The sequence below is a fragment of the Phyllostomus hastatus genome, unplaced genomic scaffold, assembly GCF_019186645.2.
Source record: "Phyllostomus hastatus isolate PE091 unplaced genomic scaffold, TTU_PhHast_1.1 phas_scaffold_385, whole genome shotgun sequence".
Lineage (NCBI taxonomy): Eukaryota > Metazoa > Chordata > Mammalia > Chiroptera > Phyllostomidae > Phyllostomus > Phyllostomus hastatus.
In genome coordinates this window covers 6,184,385-6,203,906 of record NW_025334026.1, presented here as the reverse complement: position 1 = coordinate 6,203,906, position 19,522 = coordinate 6,184,385, and the positions used below count along the sequence as shown (strand labels likewise).

The window sequence follows — 19,522 nt, the reverse complement described above, 5'->3', positions numbered from 1 at the left end:
ATCTCGCTGCCAGTGACTTCCAGCCTCTGGGGCCACAGGCCTGTGCTTGTCCCCACCAAGCCCAGGAGGAGGGCCAGGACCCAGGGCTGTCATGCCATTAGCCTGGCATCTAAGTCTCCAGTAGTCCAGCACTGTCTCTGTTCCTGTTCAGACCACGATTTGTGCTGCAGTTTGGCTTGTGCAGCTGCTTAAGGGAGAGCATGAGCCTCAGGCCTTTGTTAAACTTTGATTATATTTCCTTGGGCTTAGGTTAGAGTAAGCTTTCTTTCCAACTGTCCTGGCTCTTACCTGGCTATGCCAGTACCTCCCCCTATTCAGTCCCTTTCCTAGGTTCTTCTCCTCCCCTTTATGGTCACCGTTTTTGCTCCTACTGCACACACACTCAGTAAATGGACCTCCCCCTGCACCATCCTGGGTCCTACTGTGCATGCCTCAGCAGAGGAATTTCCTCCTCACTGTTTATCCCTCCCCGTGTTAATCTGGGGGAGCTGGCCGGTTGTTCCCTAGGGAAATTGGGAAACTGGTCTTTCATGCCCACTTGGACATTAATCCATTTGGCAGGGCAATTTCAACTACTCCCTGGGGTTTCTGTGAAACTGTAGTCTCCCAATTTAATCAGGCTTAGCCAGTTTTCTTGCTTCTCTTTTGTTAATACCTAACCAGCTATCTACCCATTATAACACAGGGGCCTGTGGATGTCCAGGGAGAGATGGGAAGTTGTCCACTGTGTGGGCAGGTCTGGAGCTAGAGAGAGGATGGGGCTGCAGTTAGACTGAGGAGTGTGCTGTGGGCCTGGGTGTCCCAGCAGGGAAATGAAAAGGCGTCACTGACCCCTCCTCGGCCATGTGTGTTCACATCACAGACAGTGACTGTCTGGATACCCTCTGTGTGCAAGCCCCTGTTCAGGTGGTGGAGGCTGTGGACATTGATAAAGACTATCCAAAGGAGAACAAACAGAGGTATTTATTCAGAGGTTGTTACAGCAAGGACTCAGCCACCATATTTGTGTTTTGGCAGACTCACAGGCCAGAAGAAGGGTGGGAAAACTTCATGTTGGAAAAAAGGAAGGCTCCATGTGTGCCCAGATGGAAGGCTGCCAGCATGGGGAAGCTGGAGACATCCACCGGTAGGTAGATGTCCACCTGTCCTAGGTGATTGGCTAGGAGTACATGTTTAGCTTCCTCTAGTTGGTCCAGAGAAAGGCAAAATTTAGGGAAGTTGTCAGTTATTAATCAGTTGATGGCGATTTGGAGCCGATTGTTACAAGGGTAATTGTTTGGCTTCTTAGGCTGGTTATTAGAGATAGTGGTCTGACTTCCTCCAAGTCTGACTTAGAGATAGCAGAATGGCTCCCTGGGCTGGTTACTATAGATCATGGGATGGTTTCCTGGACTGGTTGGTGTGGATTGTGGGTCAGAAATTTATTTTTATATGTGGTCAGGCCATTGTCTGTGTATTCAGGCTTTCAAGGTGCAGCAGTGAACATACCAGATACAATTCTGGCCCTCATGGTGCTTGCATCCAAGGAGGTGAGACAGGCACTAAGCAAGCAAACAAATGCGCTATCAAGACCTTTCTCTGGCCTCAGTTGACTAGAGCACCCTCCTGATACACCAAGGTTGTGGGTTTGATCCCCAGTCAGGGCATACACAAAAATCAACCAATGAATGCATAAATAAGTAGGACAACAAACTGTTGTTTCTCTCTCTCCTTTCTCTCTCTCTCTAAAATCAATTTAAAACAAGAAAAGACCCTTTCATCGAGGTCTCAGTGTTTTTTTTAATCCTCATACGACCATATGTTTTTGATTGTCGTTGTTGTTTCATTGATTTTAGACAGAGAGGAAGGGGGAAAGAGAGAGAAACATCAATCAGTTGCCTCCTGTATGCGCCCCAGCTGGAGATCAGACCTGAAACCTTTTGGTGTACTGGACTACGTTCTGACCAACTGAGCCACCCAGCCAGGGAGAGGTCTCCGTCTTTTACTGTCCTATCAACTAGTTCATATTTTTCAAAGACACTTAGCACTCACTTAAAGGGTCTTGATACTAGAATTCTGACAGGTTTTCAAACAAAGATGTGTACCTGAATGTCCATGGTAGCGTTAACCACAATAGCCCCAAATGTCTATCAATAGATGAATGAAAAAACAAAACACAGGATATCCATACAATAAAATATTATCCAGCCACAGAAAGGAAGGAAGTACTGATCCCACAACAACACAACGTGGGAACCTTAGAAACTTGACACTCAGTGGAGGAAGCCAGGCACACAAGGCCCCAAACTACATGATTCCACCAAAATAAAACATCCAGAATAGGCAAATTCTTAGAGAGAGAAGGCGTATTAGTGGTTGTCAGGGACTCAAGAGAAAGGAAAGAGTGACTGTTTAATGGGCACCAGCTCTCCTTTGGGGGTGATGATGAAAGTCTGCAGCTAGGTAGAGGTTATGGCTGTGTGGCCCTGTGGACGCACTTTGTGCCACACAACCGTGCACTTTACAACAGTCTGTTTTATGCCGTGTGTGTTTCATGTGCATGATCAGTTCTGATGACTTAATTAGATTAAAAATATTTATATCCAAGTCTTTTATCTGGCTAACTTTGATCAAACAGAGGAATATTCATTTTTTATTGAGAATATCAGCTCCTGGGTAAGTAATAAACTTCAAATGTACAATGTAATATATATCATAGAAAAAACAGCTTTCACTCAACATGGACTGTTCACTTTCTAAATTATTCATGCAAAAGTAATTAATAATGATGAGTAAAAAGGTGAATTTCTATTTGGTAAATGTCATAGTTTTTACATTTACAAGATATGTAGAACAATAACTCAATTTCAATTATTTCAGAGAGACTTTAATGATATAACACTGTGATCTCTTTAAAGGAATAGCAATGAACATTTTTTTCTACAATTAAAGAACCTTGATTCTTTTACATTATTCACTGAAACCCACCATCAGTTTCAAAAGGATAATTTTTGGTCTCACTCTTCTGTTGGATACAATTTATTCTGCACGTGTGAGGCACTAAGCTGTGGGACATACGGAGCCACCTAATTCATACCATCACAGTCCTCTGTGTTTTGTAGAGAGGCAACATAATTCGCCCAAGTTCTCTCAGGTGGTTAGTAATAGATCTGGGGTTCAGAGCTTGCTCTGGAATTTCAATTCCAAATCCTATTGTCTCAACTGACAAACTTGCTCTGCACAGGGCCAGATAGCAAATATTTGAGGCTTTGCTGGCCACGTGGTCTCTGTTGCAACTACTCAACTTTGCCCTTGCAGCATGAAAGCACCACAGACAGTTCATAAACAAGCGAGCATGCTCATGACTCCTGTTTCAATAAGGGCATGAAATTTAAATTTACCTAATTTTTCATGTATCACGATCATTCTTTCCCTTTCCTCCCAGCAATTTCAAAGTGTAAAAATAATTCTTAGCTCGCAGGCCACACAAAATCAGGCAGCGAGCCAGGTTTGGCCCCACGGCTATAGTTTGCTGACCCTCCTCTTGGTCCCGGAGAGGACCCCAAATCCCATGTCTACAGTGGACAGGAGCATAATAAAATGAGTGAAACAGGCTGAGCGAACATTAGAGGTTAGTGGAGACTGTAGCTACTAGAAGAAACCACAGCTTCCTCGGGAAGCTCTTAACTGTTGCTGTCACATGAGAATGTGGGCCTGGTATTGCCAATCCCTGCAGGTTCTCAAAGGAGAGAAGCTGGAAGTTCAGGTTTGTCCTTTACAGTCTTTCTGTTTCAATATCAGCAGTAAAGAAAATGCTGTCTATGAAAATCCATTATAGATCAGATGTGGCCCATGGGTGCCGCTGTGTGCAACCTCTTCAATGAGGTCGCACAGGTTCTCAACCCTGGCTGTTTCAGGGGTTCATTTTAGGTGCTTTAAAAAAATGGAGATGTCTGGACCTCATCCCCAGAAACAGGATTGAACTGGTCTGCAATGGAGCGACTGTGTATTTTTAAAGCCCCCTGCTGACTCTGAAGTGTAGCCGCCCCTGCTTCTGTCTGCCAATTACACGGGCTTGTCTCCCCAGCTGAGCACATGCATACTGAGGGAGGGCAGATTTCCAGCTGCTCTTGGTCCAAAAGTCAACTCATTTAACCTGTTCCTCTGCCCGCCCCACAGCTGTTGCCTATAAACACCACCACAAAAGACTGCAGTCTTTTACTCATTAATCTCACTTGTTGGAAACAAACAACAACTGAGTAGCAACATCATAACGATCACTTGCCAGTGAGATCTGAACGCACAGGGAACCAGCTGTGGGGCAGATCTGGGACCAAGTTGGATGGCATTTTTTTTCTGCCCAGTGCCCTGCCCAGTTTAAAATACCGGGGGGCTTGAACACTGGCTGTAGACAAAGGAGCCCGAACCATAGACATAGGCCAAATGCCTTCATAGGTTCAGAGCCTTCAGTAGCTTCCCTTACCCTTCACCTTGGACTGTGTGGTGTGACCCATTGTATCAGTCAGGGTTCAGTGAAGAAACACTATGGATTATAGGATAAGAGATTCATTTTAGGAATTAGACCCTGCAGAGCTGTGGGAAGAGCCGAGGAATGGACAGTGAGAGGGAAACTAGAAGATCAGAGAAGGCACTAACCAGTCCATCCAACCAACCAGGCATGTTTGGCCACCAAAATCAAATTTGGCCAAGGAGAGCCTCTATGGCAAGCTGTGCTCCATATTGTTACTGTGGCAAAGCATCTGGTGGTGGGACATGGGCCACTGCTGGTCAACAGGGCCGGCCGTCAGGAAAAGAGCTGGATGCAGAGCAGAGGAGAGAAGGGCAGGTGAAACCCACAGGTGTCTCTGCATCCATGCATCATGGTGTCTGACCACGGTGACCTTTGGTGTTGGCTGCTGCTGCACTCGCCTCTCCCGGCTAACCTAACAGGGAAGAGGATTCTAGGAAACACTTCCAACTTAACCCGGTTGACGCAGTACAAACCAAACATCCTTGCCCACCTCTTTTGCCTCTTTTAACTGTCATCTTCTCTGATGGTTGATTTTATATGTCAACTTGGCTGGGCCACAGGATGCCGAGGTATCTAAACATGATCTCGGGTGTTTGAATCAGTAGGCTGAGTAAAGTAGATCGCCCACCCTAATATGGATGGGCCTCATCTATTCAGTTGAAGGCATGGGTAAAACAGAAAAAGGGGGTAGGGGCTAGGGAGAATTCTCACTTTCTGCCTGACTGCTGAGCTGGGACAACAATCTTCTCTTGCCTTCGGATGGAAACTTACACTGTTGGCTCTGCAGGCTCTCAGGCCTTCACGCTTGAACTGGAGTTGCCCCACCGGCTTTCCTGGGCTTCCCGAAGATTGTGAGACTCTGCCTTCAGAGTCACATTGACCAATTCCTTATAATACCTTTCTCTCTCTCCATATACATCCTATTGGTTCTCTTTCTTTGGGAACTATTACTTACTAATCCACCCTCTTTCCTCCATGGTTCTTCTTTCAGTTGCTGGGGGTTGCCGAGTTCTTTCCTGTCCTGTGGACATTTCACTTCTAGCTTAAATGTTCTCCCCCTCACCAATTCCTCACCTACCTTCTGCTCCTCACCCTGTAGGGTCCAGGTAACAGCACATTCTCTGGACTTCTAATACCGATGATCTCCTCATTCTTTTTCTCTTATAGGTACAACTAGGGGCCGTATCTCTACAACAGAGTGACAAGTCTTCATACACAGCATTGGGTTGTATGTTTACTCACAGTCTCTCTTTTGCAGGCTCTGAAGCTCTTTGAGGGCAGGGATTGTGTCTATTATGTTCACTGCTGTAAACCCAGTGCCTACCATGTAGTAGGTTCCAAAACATACCTGTTGGATGAATGAACATAGTCATTTTCAAGGCCAATGTTTGATGTAGTACTTAGGAGGGGAAAAAATTAGTCCCTTGCCTCAGTCATGGCTTCATTTTGCTATATAATTTATGGCTTACATGTAACAAAACAAAACAAAACAAAATACTGAAAGTCTCTGCCAGCAGGCAAAAATTAGCCTTTCCACCCCCAACCCTTCCTGGGCCCCCTATAGGCCTGGAAAAACCATTAAAAGCTATCACTAAAACTTTGTTGTGTTGTTATATAACCAGCTCTCAACAGGCGTTTTAATGGCTACCATGTGAGGTCCAGAAAATTTCTATGGCTTCATGGCCCACATACATTTCCAGCCCTACATGTTAAATATGTGCATCATTTGCTCTGTGAGAATGTTTTATCCAAGTAGGCAATTTTGCATAAAAATTTTTTTCAAAAAAATTCCATACAGTCACCTTTCCAGAGCTTTCTACTGCAATTTGTGAGCTAATGAAGACAAAGTGGTCTGTGGCATCCTTAAGATATAGTAGGTGCTTAATAAATGTCACTTTCCTTCCCACACCCCTGGGGCTATTTTCTTCTAAGGATTAAACAAACTTGCAACAAGCAGAAAGTAAGTCCTAGAGTTCTAATGCACACTGTAGTGACTACAGACAACAATATTGTGTTATAGATATCAAACTTGCTAAGAGACTAGATCTGAATTATTCTAATCACTAAAAGGAAGTGACAATTATGTGACATGACAGAGGTGCTAATTATCACTACAATGGCCATCATATTACAGTATATAAATATACTAAATTAACATGTTATACACCTCAAATTTATACGTTATATATTAAATATATTTAAAAAAAATTTTAAAGATTAGTTAAACTCAGACTACTGATTATGAAAATGACCCTGAAAGAAAACAAATAGGTAAATAAAGAAATTTTCTTCGGGGAAGATAAAAAAAATAGGTATTTTAAAAGATCTGCTGGACCTCACCTCTGCTCCATCTTAATTGTATACATATAGCATGCTTTTTCTTATTTTTAATGTAAAAATTTGATTAAAAACTGGAGGGAAGATTGCACTGATTCAGAAAATAACCCTTTGGAGTAAAGAGCTCATTGTTTTTTTTAGGGACAATCCTGAGTCTTCCACATTACTTCTTCTATCATATCTCAGTGTCCCTGTGGTTACAGTGAAGCTCTTCAGACCTTTGCTGAAGAACCAGGGTAGTAAACCATCTCTGTGGATGGCCTTACGGGCTCCTAATGAAACAAGGGTGGATAGACATTCTACCAGCACCTATGTTTAGTGGGAAGCCTCCAGCTTGTCAGATGCGGACAGTCACCCTCCCGGTCAGCATCACCTCTCCAAAGATAAGGCCACCACCCTGTGTTGCAGAGGACATACAACTGGCCTGAACTATGGCGAAGGGGGTTGTCCACACGGAGTGGACAGGTTGCAGTGCCAGCAAGTCTTGTGGCGTAAAGCAGGGGCCATAGGCTGCCTCTCATTGGTGGACAGTCCTCTCCAGGTAGCAGAAGGATGGTCAACATAGCTTCTTGATGTGAAGATCAGTGCCTCCTCGTGGTGACACAGCTGCGGTCTGTGTGGTCTCTCTCCTCTTCCCCAGCCTACCCACAGTGGGTCTCAAAACACAACCCCCAAACCAGCAGCAGCAGCTGCAGCAGCACCTCCTTAGGCTACAAATTCTCAGGCCCCACCCAGAGCAGTTGAAACTGCAAGGTGGGGCACAGCAATCCTGAGCAGACCCCCAGGTGACTCCACTGTGCACTACAGTGTGAGAGCTACTGCCCTAGTTAGTACTTCTCCAACGGTGCTTCATACTAGCATTTCCTAGCAAACTTTGAAAAAGGGTAAAGCCCAGGCTTCATCCACACTTATTAAATCAGAGTGTGGCAGGGAGAGCCAGGTGTCACTAGTTCTTAAAGGTCCTGCAGGTAATTCAGAGGGGCAGGCAAGTTTGAGAACGAGTGATTTGCTCTGGGGCCTGGTTACTCTGAAGTGTGGTCCCCAGACCTGCAATGTCAGCAGCATCTCCTGGGGGCTTGTTAGAAATGCAGAATCTTGGGTCCAAGCCCAAACCTGCTGAATCAGTCTGTACTTCAGCAAGATCCCAAGAGACTGGCAAACACAATAAAATGTGACGAGCACTGGCCTAGGGTACAAAAAGTGCAATCTGAAGCATGTGTCTGAAACTGTCTGACTTATAGATCAATGATTCACGGAATTGGGTTCAGAGGTTGTTGCTTTTGTTTTTCTGGTTTTCTGGTGATTCCGCCCCCCCTCCACCCCTTCCCGTGAATGGATGCTCTGGCTGGGGGAAGGGAGGATGATGATGGAGAGAGGAATTAAATTCAGTGAGCAACTCTAGAGGGGCCTACAGAGTGAGTAAGGCAGGAGGAAACACTTTAATTCACATTTGGACATATTCTAGACAATCTGTTCGCCATATTATTAATCACCACATTGTCTTAATAGCTGCTCTTAGGAGGCCTCCTCCTAAACCAGCTGTTTCTTCTTCTCTGTTCACCCCTCCCTCCACTTTCTTCTTTTGTTCATTTCCCACCAGATCATTACCCAGTGATTCAGAAAGTGAAACCAAGGCTGTCTCAGAATTGGAATAAATATTAACTTGGCCTTACTTTTTTTTAAGGAAGTGAAAAGAGCCTCAGATTAGAATAAACCAACCTGTGATGAAAGACGATAGAAATTTTGTTGCCCTGCAATTGTTTTAACGGACAAGATCTTTATTAACCCAATCCCCATAGTTTGTCTTTTTCCTCGTACTGAGAGTAAGGTGTGGCTGTATACTCATCTCGTTTTATGCGTAGTCATGACAAATAGTTTTTCAAGATGTTTGTGTACCTTGTGCAGGGGTCTGTGGGATGGGGCCATGGTGGGGAGTGAGAACACCTGGCTCCCTTGTAGCAAGTCACATTGCTGTGCTGGGTGTCCGTTTTCTCACTTCTATAATAAGAGAGTTTGACGGTTGAGGTTGCAAATTCAAAAGCCTACAGGAGCCAGGGTGGAAATCTAAATGGGACTAAGGGCAGCCCCTATTCTGCCCTTCTGTCCCTGTTCACCTTGGGAATGTGGGTCTGGTGTTATCAGAGGTCAAGGGAAGCAAAAAACAAAAATCTGAATTTTTGTTTGCAACTTTCCAACTTTTGAATGCTGAGAGCTAATAGGACTTTTTATTTTCCAGAATTTGAAAACCACCCAATACACTCCCGAGGCTACAGTCCACCTGGGGCCAGCCAGGTAATGACCTCTCGACTAAGTGATATCCCAGGACGTTTTCTGAATTCTACCTCCTTTTTTTTTCTAATTATTGGTTTGAGAGAGTGAGGAAGGGAGGGAGGGAGAGAGGATGAGAGAGAGAGAGACATTGATTTGTTGTTCCACTTAAGTTGTGAATTCAGTGTTTGCTTCTTATATGTGCCCTGACCAGAGATCGAACCCGAAACCTTGGCATATCAGGACAACTCTAACTGAGCTATCCGGCCAGGGCCCCAGTTCTACCCCTTTAATAAATCTGTTTTTTTTAATGTGTGTTGTCATATCTGTGTCTCTAGTTCGATAAGTATTTGAGTACCTATTATAGGACAGAAGCCGTAGTTGATTTAAAAAGAATGAGATGGGGTTTCTAATTAGGTGAGCACATGGGAGAGCTAAGTGAGATGCCCCAATAAATAATAAGTCTTTCTGAAAAAATTAGACTTGCAGAAGAGTCTAAGGAAAGGCAGATCTGCTTCTTTAACAAGACAGTCTTATGAGTCTTGGTAGTTCCATCTGTGAAATGGGGAAAAAACCTCCTTATCAAGCCTGTGTGAAGATTAGAATTGTGTCTGTAAAGTGCCAGGCACATAGTAAATGTTCAATAAATAATGCTGTCTAGCGCTACTACTTTTATTATTATATTATAAACTCCTTGGAGTTAGGGTTGGGTCTGATTACGGTCATGCAATGGCAGTCGGTAACCTGTAAGCAGCAAGCAGGTTGTGTTCCCACAGTGAAGGCCTCAGAGCTCATTTCCCATGGAGACAACATCCATTCATTGCTTCCCCAAGGCAAATCTGGGAAAGCCTAATTTAACTACACTGTGACCTAAATATTGCCCAATTGCAGTTTTTTAAAAATCAAGAAGCAGCACTGATAGGAGGCACATACAACTGAAGAAGAAGGTTCTTCTTTTTTTTTTTTTTTTAACAAATGATACCACAGGGCTTTTTGCTTGTTGAGAGTAGTGCTTGAGGTTCTAAGGCAGGTGTACTTAGAAGACGAAGCAAGAGTTGTGCACCTGATGATCCTGAGGGGCTTCGAGGGATGCTCAGAAGCCTTTAAGATGGAGCATTCCAGGTTTTTAAAATTTGTCTAATTGCACTTAAAAACACATAACTTTCCTTTTCTTTGAGCCAGTGATCTCTGACATTGTTTTCATACTCACCTTTAAAGTATCATCTTTAGGTTAATGACTCTCAAATTTACACCTTTAGGCCACACTCTGACATATTCAGCTCTTAGCTTGGGATTTTTTCTCAGAGATCTCATCCACATCTTGGATTTAACATGGATTTAACATGGTCTTGACCCAAATTTGCCTCCTTTCAAGCCTTTCCTATATCAATAAATGGCTTGCCATGCACTGGTTGCTCAAGTCAAACTCTGGGAAACATTCTTGTATTCTCTTATTCCCATCATGCCCCACATTCCAATCCCTCAAGTAGTCATGTGCACTTAGGCACCAGTATCCCATGGCATTATATGCAAAATGTACATATTCAGTTCTCACCATGTACACACTCTCTCTGACAGACTTCTAGTTCTCCCTCAATTTCTACTCTTCTCCTTTCCCCCCAGAATGGAACCTCTATTTTTAGCTAAGTACAGAATAGGCTAGCTCCCCTTAAACTGTTCATGGCTACATGACTAAGTTCTGGCCAGTGCAATATAAACAAAAATATAATGTGGTAGCTTTTAGGAACCATCCTTAAAAGATCATTGGGCCCTGGCTGGCATGGCTCAGTGGATTGAGCGTGAGCTGTGAACCAAAGTGTCGTAGGTTCAATTCCCAGTCAGGGTACATGCCTGGGTTGCAGGCCATGACCCCCAGCAACTGTACATTGATGTTTCTCTCTCTCCCTGTTTCTCCCTCCCTTCCCTCTCTAAAAATAAATAAATAAAATCTTTTAAAAATTAAAAAAACTATTTAAAAAAAATCATTGGCATATACCCTTTGCCTGCCCCAACCCCTTTTATTTATTCTGCTGGCTGGAATGTGATGTGATAGCTGGAGCTCAAACAGCTATATAGACCATGAGGTAACCTTTGGAATGCATAGTAGAGCAACAAAATAGAAGGAGCTTTGATTGCTGAGGACTTCATGGAGCAGAATGGTCATAGCCAACCTGGATTACTTGCTTCTGGACTTCTACTTGTGAGAAAAATAAACTTTTGTCTTATTTAAATCATTGTTATTTTAGATCCTGTTACCAACTTAACTCTAACTAATAGACTATTCTAGCTAAAGCAGCCTCTTTCATATTTATCTGTATTTTTTCTTCAAAGCACTTAGTAATTGAAATTACCCTACATATTTACTTACGCTTTTATTTATGTTTTTATTATGTGTCTTCCCCTCTCTGAAATGTAAGCTTCTTGAGGCTAGAGATTATCTGATGTTCAGTGCTATATCCCTATTCCCTGGAGTTGTGCCTGGCACATAATAGGTACTTAATAAATGTTTGTGAAATGAATTGGTGAATGAATACCTACTACCAGGGACAGAAGATATGAAGATGATTAGCACATGTTTCCTGCACCCCTTGCTTGAGGAGCTCAGTGTCTAATGGGAGCTGACCCATTAGTTTGAATGGCAATCATCCTCATTGAATTCATCTATTGTAGAACAGTGATTCTCAGCCAGGAGTTTTGCTGCCCAAGAGGCATCTGTCAACATCTAGAAACATTTTGACTGTTGCAATTTGGGGGATGCTACTGGCATCCAGTGAGTAGAGGCCAGAGATGCTGCTGAACATCCTATAAAACACAAGGCAGCTCCCACAATAGAGAATTATCTGGTCTGAAATGCCATAGTGCAGAGGTTGAGAAACCCTGACCTAGTAAAGGTCTGTGCCAATTAGCTTTGCCAGAGAGAAAGCTGCTCGGGCTGTATGAAAGTAAGAGCCATGGAGTGTGGGGACACTTGCTATGTGGCCTCTATAGTGGTATTATCCAGAACATGAGATTAAGCCCCAAGTAGAGGTCTGCTGAATTGTCAAATTCTGCAAAGCTCTCCATTAGAAGGCCAACTGCAACCATTAACCTTTACTTGTCACAGGTCCCATGTTTTAAGGACAATGTGAACTCACAGCAGGTAAAATTATGTCCAGAACTCTAGAAACCAAGCCAGAGAAGCTCTTTGAATGGTATCAATATAAAGACCTCCAACATGAATTTTCACTTTGCCTGGTTTCCTTGGGAAGGCTGAGAGAGCTCAAGCCTCAAAGCCTCAAAGGAGGCTTTGAGGCTGTAATAAATTTCTTCTCTATATTCATAGCCCTCCTGCAAAATGCAATTTTCTCTTGCAGGTAAACAAATACCTCCTTCATAGGAGTCTGAGCCAGTTCATATATATATTTTTAACTTTCCAATGTGTTAGACATTGATGTTCTTGTTGACCTAGGGCAGGAAGCTTAATTTCCCTGAGACTCAGTTTCCTCATCAGCAACCTGAAGGGGTTGGATCAGGCCATGACTTAGTTACCTTCCACTTTAAATAAAGGATTCATCTCTTACCTGTTACCATGAGGTAACTGATGGCAATAAATGCCTGGGTTTAAAGAAATAAACTTGAAAATAAAGGGAAGGCTACAGTAACTTCTACCATCAATGTAAAGCAACCCCCCATCCCCATTTTCAAAAATAAAAAGCATTAATTTTTGGAACAGCATTTCCTAAAATATATTTCTTAGAACATAGCTCCTTAAGATATGAAAATGGGACTCAATACCAAAAAAGAAAACAATGGGGAGGATACCAGATCCCTTTCTTGGAGAGTAACAATAAATTATTTTAACTTTGTATAAACCCAATGTTTCTCACTTACTTGAATAGAGAATTCATTTTTTATTGAATATTTATTAATACCCTATAGAACCAGTATTCTTTGAAATTCACTTTTGGACACCCTGCCTTGGTGTACAATGACATTACCCTTTGCTCTGTACCTGTTAGGAGAAGGAGTGATGGGACCTGCTAAAAAGAATCCCAAAGAAGATAGGCAGCATGCTTCCCAACATCCCTGGCCTTCTTTAGGAACATGGGAATTACCCACATACCTGATATCAGGCAACAGTTACATACTGAGACACATTATTTATAAAATCTACTTATTGGACTCATTTTGTTGATGTATAGCCTGTGATGGAAAGAGAGAAAAAGTTAAACTTGTGCTTCTTTGCTGAATTTACTCTGTCAATCCTATTCACTAAGTGTCTCTATTACATGGATGGCAAATAGGTTTTTTTCTCTCATGACAAATTTGATCAATGGGTAGTAGCTGCCTGGAGCTCTGAATTGAAACCAATATTAGATCTTCAATGGGCTTGAAGGGAAAAATATGCTGTGATTGATTCCTAATGTCTGTCATGGGTATAGTGCTATAACTGATTACTGATGTCTGTTGTGGGTGTAGACTAGACAGAATGAATAGGATGCTTATTGTGTGTTTCCTCACCAAAAATCGGAGGCTTCTTATAAACTACCCACATTGCTTTGGTTGGGAAATTAAGACAGTATACTGAAAGGCCTTAGGTGAGTGGCTAAGATAATTCTATAGGATCAGAAAAGGGGGAGTTTCTTTAGGTATTAAGGTGAAGATAAGTTTTATGGAAGAGTTGACTCATGCCCTGAAGGGTAGAAAAGTTAGGTCTTGTAAAGAGACCTTGAGACCTAGTTCTCAGCAGGGACTGCTGATGAGCTGCCCATGCCCCACGAATTGCTTGTGTCTCTAGAGCTGCCCGGATACAATGCAGGCATCACTTACACATAGAGAAACAGGTGACATTAGTTTTGATGATATATTTTATTTAACCCAATATGTCCAAAATATTATCACTTCATATAGTCAGCATAATTTATTAATGAGATCTTTTAAACTTTATTTTTGGTAATAATTCTTTGAAAGTTGGTATATATTTTACTTACAGCATGTTTCAATGGGAAACAGCCACACTTCAAGTGCTTGGTCACCACAGGTGGCTAGTAGCTATCATATCAAATAATGTCAGACTAAACTACAACTCTTGTTCATAAAGTTTGAATACAGTTAGTGAGGTTTCCTGCAGTTTTCCCAAAGTCTATTCTGAAGAACAAACTGGCACTATCAATATTTTTTATTTAAAAATTACTTCTCTAAATAACATATAAAAATCTGTTAATTCATTACTTTATAAATTAATTTAAATAATTAATGATTTTTTAAATGAAAGAGACTTAATTTTTGTTCACTGTTAACATTAGGAAGACAAAGTTATTAAGTAGAGAACAGTAATGGTTCCTGTGACTTGTTTTCTCTCTCTCTCTCACCATTTTTTTCATTGTGGTAAAATATACATAACATAAAACTTACCATTTGTGTGCACAGTTTATTGGCATTAAATATGTTCACGCTGTTGTGTTACCATCACCACCATCCATCTCCAGAATCTTGTCCTCCTCCCAAACTGAAAAATCTATACCAGTTAAATAATTACTCCCCATTTTCCCTCCCTCCAACCCCTGGCACACACCATTCTACTTTGTCTCTATGAATTTGACTACTCTAGGATCCTCATATAGTAGAATCATACAGTATTTGTCCTTTTGTATATGGCTTATTTCACTTAGCATAATGTCCTCATGGTTCATCTATATTTTATATCTCAGAATTCCCTTCCTTTTTAAGGTGGAACAATATTCCATTGTATGGATAAGCCACATTTTGTTTATCCATTAATCCATCACTGGACACTTGGGTTGCTTCCATCTTTAGGTTATTGTGAATAATGCTGTTATGAACATGGGTATAAATATCTGTTTGAGCCCCTGCTTTCAATTATTTGGGGTATACACTCAGAAATAAAATTCTAAGTAATATGGTAATTCTATTTTTTAACTTTTGGGGGAACTTCCATGGTGTCTTCCATTGTGTCTACATTATTTTACACGTCCACCAACAATCTACAAAGGTTCTAATTTCTCTACAAGCTCATGAACACTTATTTTTGTTTTGTTCGTTTGTTTATAATAACCATTCTAATGGCTATAAAGTTATCTTATTGTGATTTGCATTTTCCTAATGATTGGTGATATTGACCATCTTTTTGTGTGTGCTTATTATACATTTGTATATTTTCTTTGGAAAATGGTTATTCAAGTCCTTTGCCCATTTTTTAGTTGAGCTGTTTGTTTTGTTGCTGAATTATAATAAGAATTGTTTGTATATTCTGGATATGAACCCCTTTTCAAATATATGATTTGCAAATATTTGCTCTCTTCCAAGGGTTGTTGCCTTTTCACTTGGTGATAGTGTCCTTCGATGTTCGTCAGTTTGGTACATTATAGGATGGTCAGAAAAATGCTCCTCCTCATATGCCCCTCACGATGTTTTCAGGTGGGGGTATCTTTGATAACAGGAAGCCCAGGGTTCATAACCAGTCCCTGCCACTTTCTAGCTGGGTGACCTGGGGCAAGTTACTGACTAAATTTTCTGAGTATAGTTTCTTCCTACATGAAAATGAGTATTTGATGATATTTACCTCCCAGAGTTTGAGGATTGGTGGTTGGAAATAAATATAATTAAAATTCTCTGTAAGTAGTCATTACTTTAACAAAATGGTGGAAAAGGTGGTATCTGCTTTTAAATTGGGAGCACAGGGCCAGGCTTTGTCATTTATTAGCTTTCTTCCATCCTGATATTTGCTGGGAGTAAACACTTCCCAAACATTTACTGATGATTTAGAGATCAGGCTATTCTTTTTCTGCAATTCTATTATTTTCATATTTCTGTTTCCTTACCTAAGGTGATGTCATTCATACTTGGCCATCTGCTTCCCCTGCTTCCAAAAGCCACATCAAGTGTTCTTTGGAGATGCTTCTTCCAGGGCCCAGCAGGTAGGGCCCCTGAGAGGTGGCATGCCGGGGGGATGGTCCAAACACCAGGCCAAGCATTGTGACCTTCAAAGCATTTTAGCACAAAAGACCTTCCAGAATAAACCTTTGTTTGCCTCCTTAGCATGGTATGAAGGGATTATTTTAGTTATGACACATATAGCAGACCACCAAAGAAGCTGAATATTTCTAATATTTTAGCAAGAAGCTCTGGAGGAAAATATTATTTCTTCCCTAACTTGGTATACTCTTTAACTTTTTGCTTATAATGAATTAAACTTGTGACACTTGATTGCTTTTAAGAAAATGGGCTACTCATACAATTTGATAGATAAAGCTGATTGTTAGCCGAAGTAAACTATAGGAGCAACATGCAGACAGGCAAGGCAACTTCAGCTGTGTTATTTACTGACTGTGTCACCTTGGGCAAGTTGTACTGTCTATAAGCCTCTGCTTCATCACCTGTAAAATAGGAGTAAGAGGAGCAACCAACTCTATGTGGTCATCTCAAATATTCAATTAGCAATGAGCTAGTTATATAAAGACTGGCAGGTAACATGAGCCCAGTAAATGTTAGCTATTATTAGTGTGAATTATATCATAATCATCATTATCATCACCATCAACAACAGATTTGGGTGACTTCCAAATGGTGACAGCAAATACTGAATGCACCACTCTCCTTAACCCTGGCTTTAACCTCCATCTGCACACTTCCTCTTCCCACCCCCACCACACATTAATATCTTTTCTCTTTAGCCCAGTCCTGGTGGGCCCTGACCTTTGGCAAGATGTTTAAGAAGGCTGGAGTTGGGCAAGAACCCAAGGAAAGACATCAGAAGCCATAGCTTAAAGTAAAAGTCATGGGAATATTAAGTACAGCAAAGGGAATATAGTCAATAATATTGTAATAACTACATATGGTGCCAGCTGGGTACTGGAAATATTGGGTGGGGGGTACACTTTGTCAAGTGTGATTGTCTAACCGCTATGCTGTACACCTGAAACTAATACAAAATGCTATTGAGTGTAAACTGTAATTGAAAAATAAAATTGCCCTGGCTGGTGTGGCTCAGTGGATTGAGTGCCAGCCTGCAGATCAAAAGGTTGCTGTTTCGATTCCCAGTCAGGGCACATGCCTGGGTTGCAGGCCAGGTCCCCAGTTGGGGTCATGTGAAAGGCAACAGATCAATACTTCAATGTTTTTCTCCTCTCTTTCTCTATCCTTTTCCCTCTCTCTAAAAATCATACATACATAAAATCTTTTAAAAAATGAGTAAAAAAAAAAAAAAACAAAGGCTACATTGATGAGAGCTCCTTCTGCTAAAAGCCAGAGAGGAAGGGAAATGCACTCTCTCTGGCCAAATAGTGCTTGTCAATTAGCATTCAAAGTAAAAAGTCTGGCTTCCATAGAATCCAATTCTTCACAAACACATTTACTACAATATGCATGTTAAATGATAGCTGTATAAACAATAGATGCAATGACTTGCTGCTGGAGATTTTATTTACATAATCTGAGTTTTACTTACACATGTCTCTGATATTGCTTTAATCTTGAGGAGCAAAGGAGGTGGCTCCTTTAGAATCCCCACACAAATCCTTGGGCCTCACCCAGCCAAGCATAAGGCAATCTCACCCTCTCGTTTTCTCCACATCATAAGTCTCAAATAGCTTTGGCTGGGCATCATTGCCCTCCTGTTTTATTGTTTGGAGAGTGCATGAGCCACTGGGCAGCACATCTTGTGTCCTGATTCATAGAAGCTTGGCCCTTGCCTCAAGCTGAGGCAGCCTGAGTGGAGGTTTCAAATGTGTCATGAGGTTTCCCAGCCAAATTTCTCCAGCACCAGCTTGAAAACTGGCTATAAAAATAGCCCTTGCTAAAGGAGCCTGACCTGTGATGATTTCCTATCTGGGAGCAGGAATAAGAGGACTGCTTTTTTTCTCTTTTCTTTTTTTAATGTTCTGTAATGCCTCTCTGATATGGATTTGCTTTTAAGATTGTGTTTTAAAATCCTCCTTGTACTCAAGTCTCCTGTTGGGAATGAACTTCCTACATGCTTGGTGACTAATTGAGGTTAATCCAGTGTCAGATCTGGGGATTAAAGGGAACAAAAGAGAGAACCTTATTTTTTTGTTTATCAGAATATAAATTTGAGTATTTACCTCGGAAATTTGGAAGATCTATTTAGGAAGATCCTGGTGGCTAGGGACTCTGGGGTGCAAGGTCTTTCAGAAGTTAAGAAAGGTTCAGGTCAACCTGCAGTGTTTGAGGCTCTAAGTACACTAAAAATTTAAGAAATAGCAAACAGGGCACACAAAATTTATGATATGTTTTTAATGTTTTCCTTTTTACAACTAAATGCTTTTAACATTTGAACCAGGAAAAAAACTACAATACAATATAATGACCTATAGGAACCCTAGAAGTATGTGGGCCAGAAAGGGGACACAAGTTTTAAAATCCAGACTTCTTTACTGTCACTATGCCTCTGGGACTCCATATAACCTCAATAGGCCATAATGTCAAAGGTATAAATCTGAGGTCTCTGACAAATATGAGATCTGGATCGAACGTCTCTTCCGTCCCTTCCTGGGACAGTTCCTACCTACCACCAGCGGGTGACCTTGGACAGTCTGCTCAGCTCCTCTTGGCCTCACTCAGCGATACCTGCCTCTTAGAGTGGTTTTGGAGAATTCCATGAAGTAGCCCACACAGAGGATTTGGCTCAGTGCTTGGCATTAGTAAATGCTCAATAAATATTAGCTAGAGTTGGTTTATTTAATTGAGCCTATGTGGGTCAGCACCACACGCTATGAGTATTCATTCTTTGTCCATTCATTCAACACATACTTATTGAATGCTTAATTTCAGTTTTGAAATTTTTTGTTTTATAACTACCACTTCTGTATTAAGAAGCTACTGATAATCAGGGAAAAAAATCGCCCATGATCCCACTTATCATAGGACATTAGTATTAGGTAAATTTAACATTTTAATATATTTTCTTCTAATCTTTTTTCTGTGAAACATCCCCCTCCCTTTTTTTCTATCCTCACCCAAGGGCAATTTTTTTTCCTTGCTCTGAGAGAGAGAGAGAAACATTGATGTGAGAGAAAAACATTGATTTGTTGCCTTCTCATATGCACTTGAACCAGGAATCAAACCTGCAACCTGGGTATGCACCCTGATTGGGAATCAGACTCGTCTACTGGATGATGCTCCAACTAACAGAGCCACATTCAGGACTCCCCCTCCCTTTTTTAACTGAGTTGAGGTGCCAGCACATGTTTACTTCTAAATCTCACTTTTTTTAAAAAACAAGTTCACATATTTTCCTGATTTTATTAAAAATTCTTCATAAATATAGTTTTAATGGTTGTAGAAAATTCTAACTATGAATATACTATTTCCTAATCAGTTTCCTATTGTTGGACATTTTTTATCGCTATTAATGAGTAAAACTGAGACTAATACTTTTCTATTAATCTT

General features: G+C 41.3%; 1 protein-coding gene across 2 annotated transcripts in view; it reads left to right on the top strand.

Annotated features, from left to right (window-relative positions):
* Window positions 1-19,522, top strand: part of SMG1 (SMG1 nonsense mediated mRNA decay associated PI3K related kinase) — a 138,313-nt gene that overhangs the window by 10,542 nt on the left and 108,249 nt on the right. For both annotated transcript variants that reach the window (XM_045819427.1, XM_045819430.1), the window contains 2 exons: window positions 1,018-1,126; window positions 9,084-9,139. The gene's annotated coding sequence lies outside the window, so the exon portion shown is untranslated. The remainder of the gene's footprint in view (window positions 1-1,017; window positions 1,127-9,083; window positions 9,140-19,522) is intronic.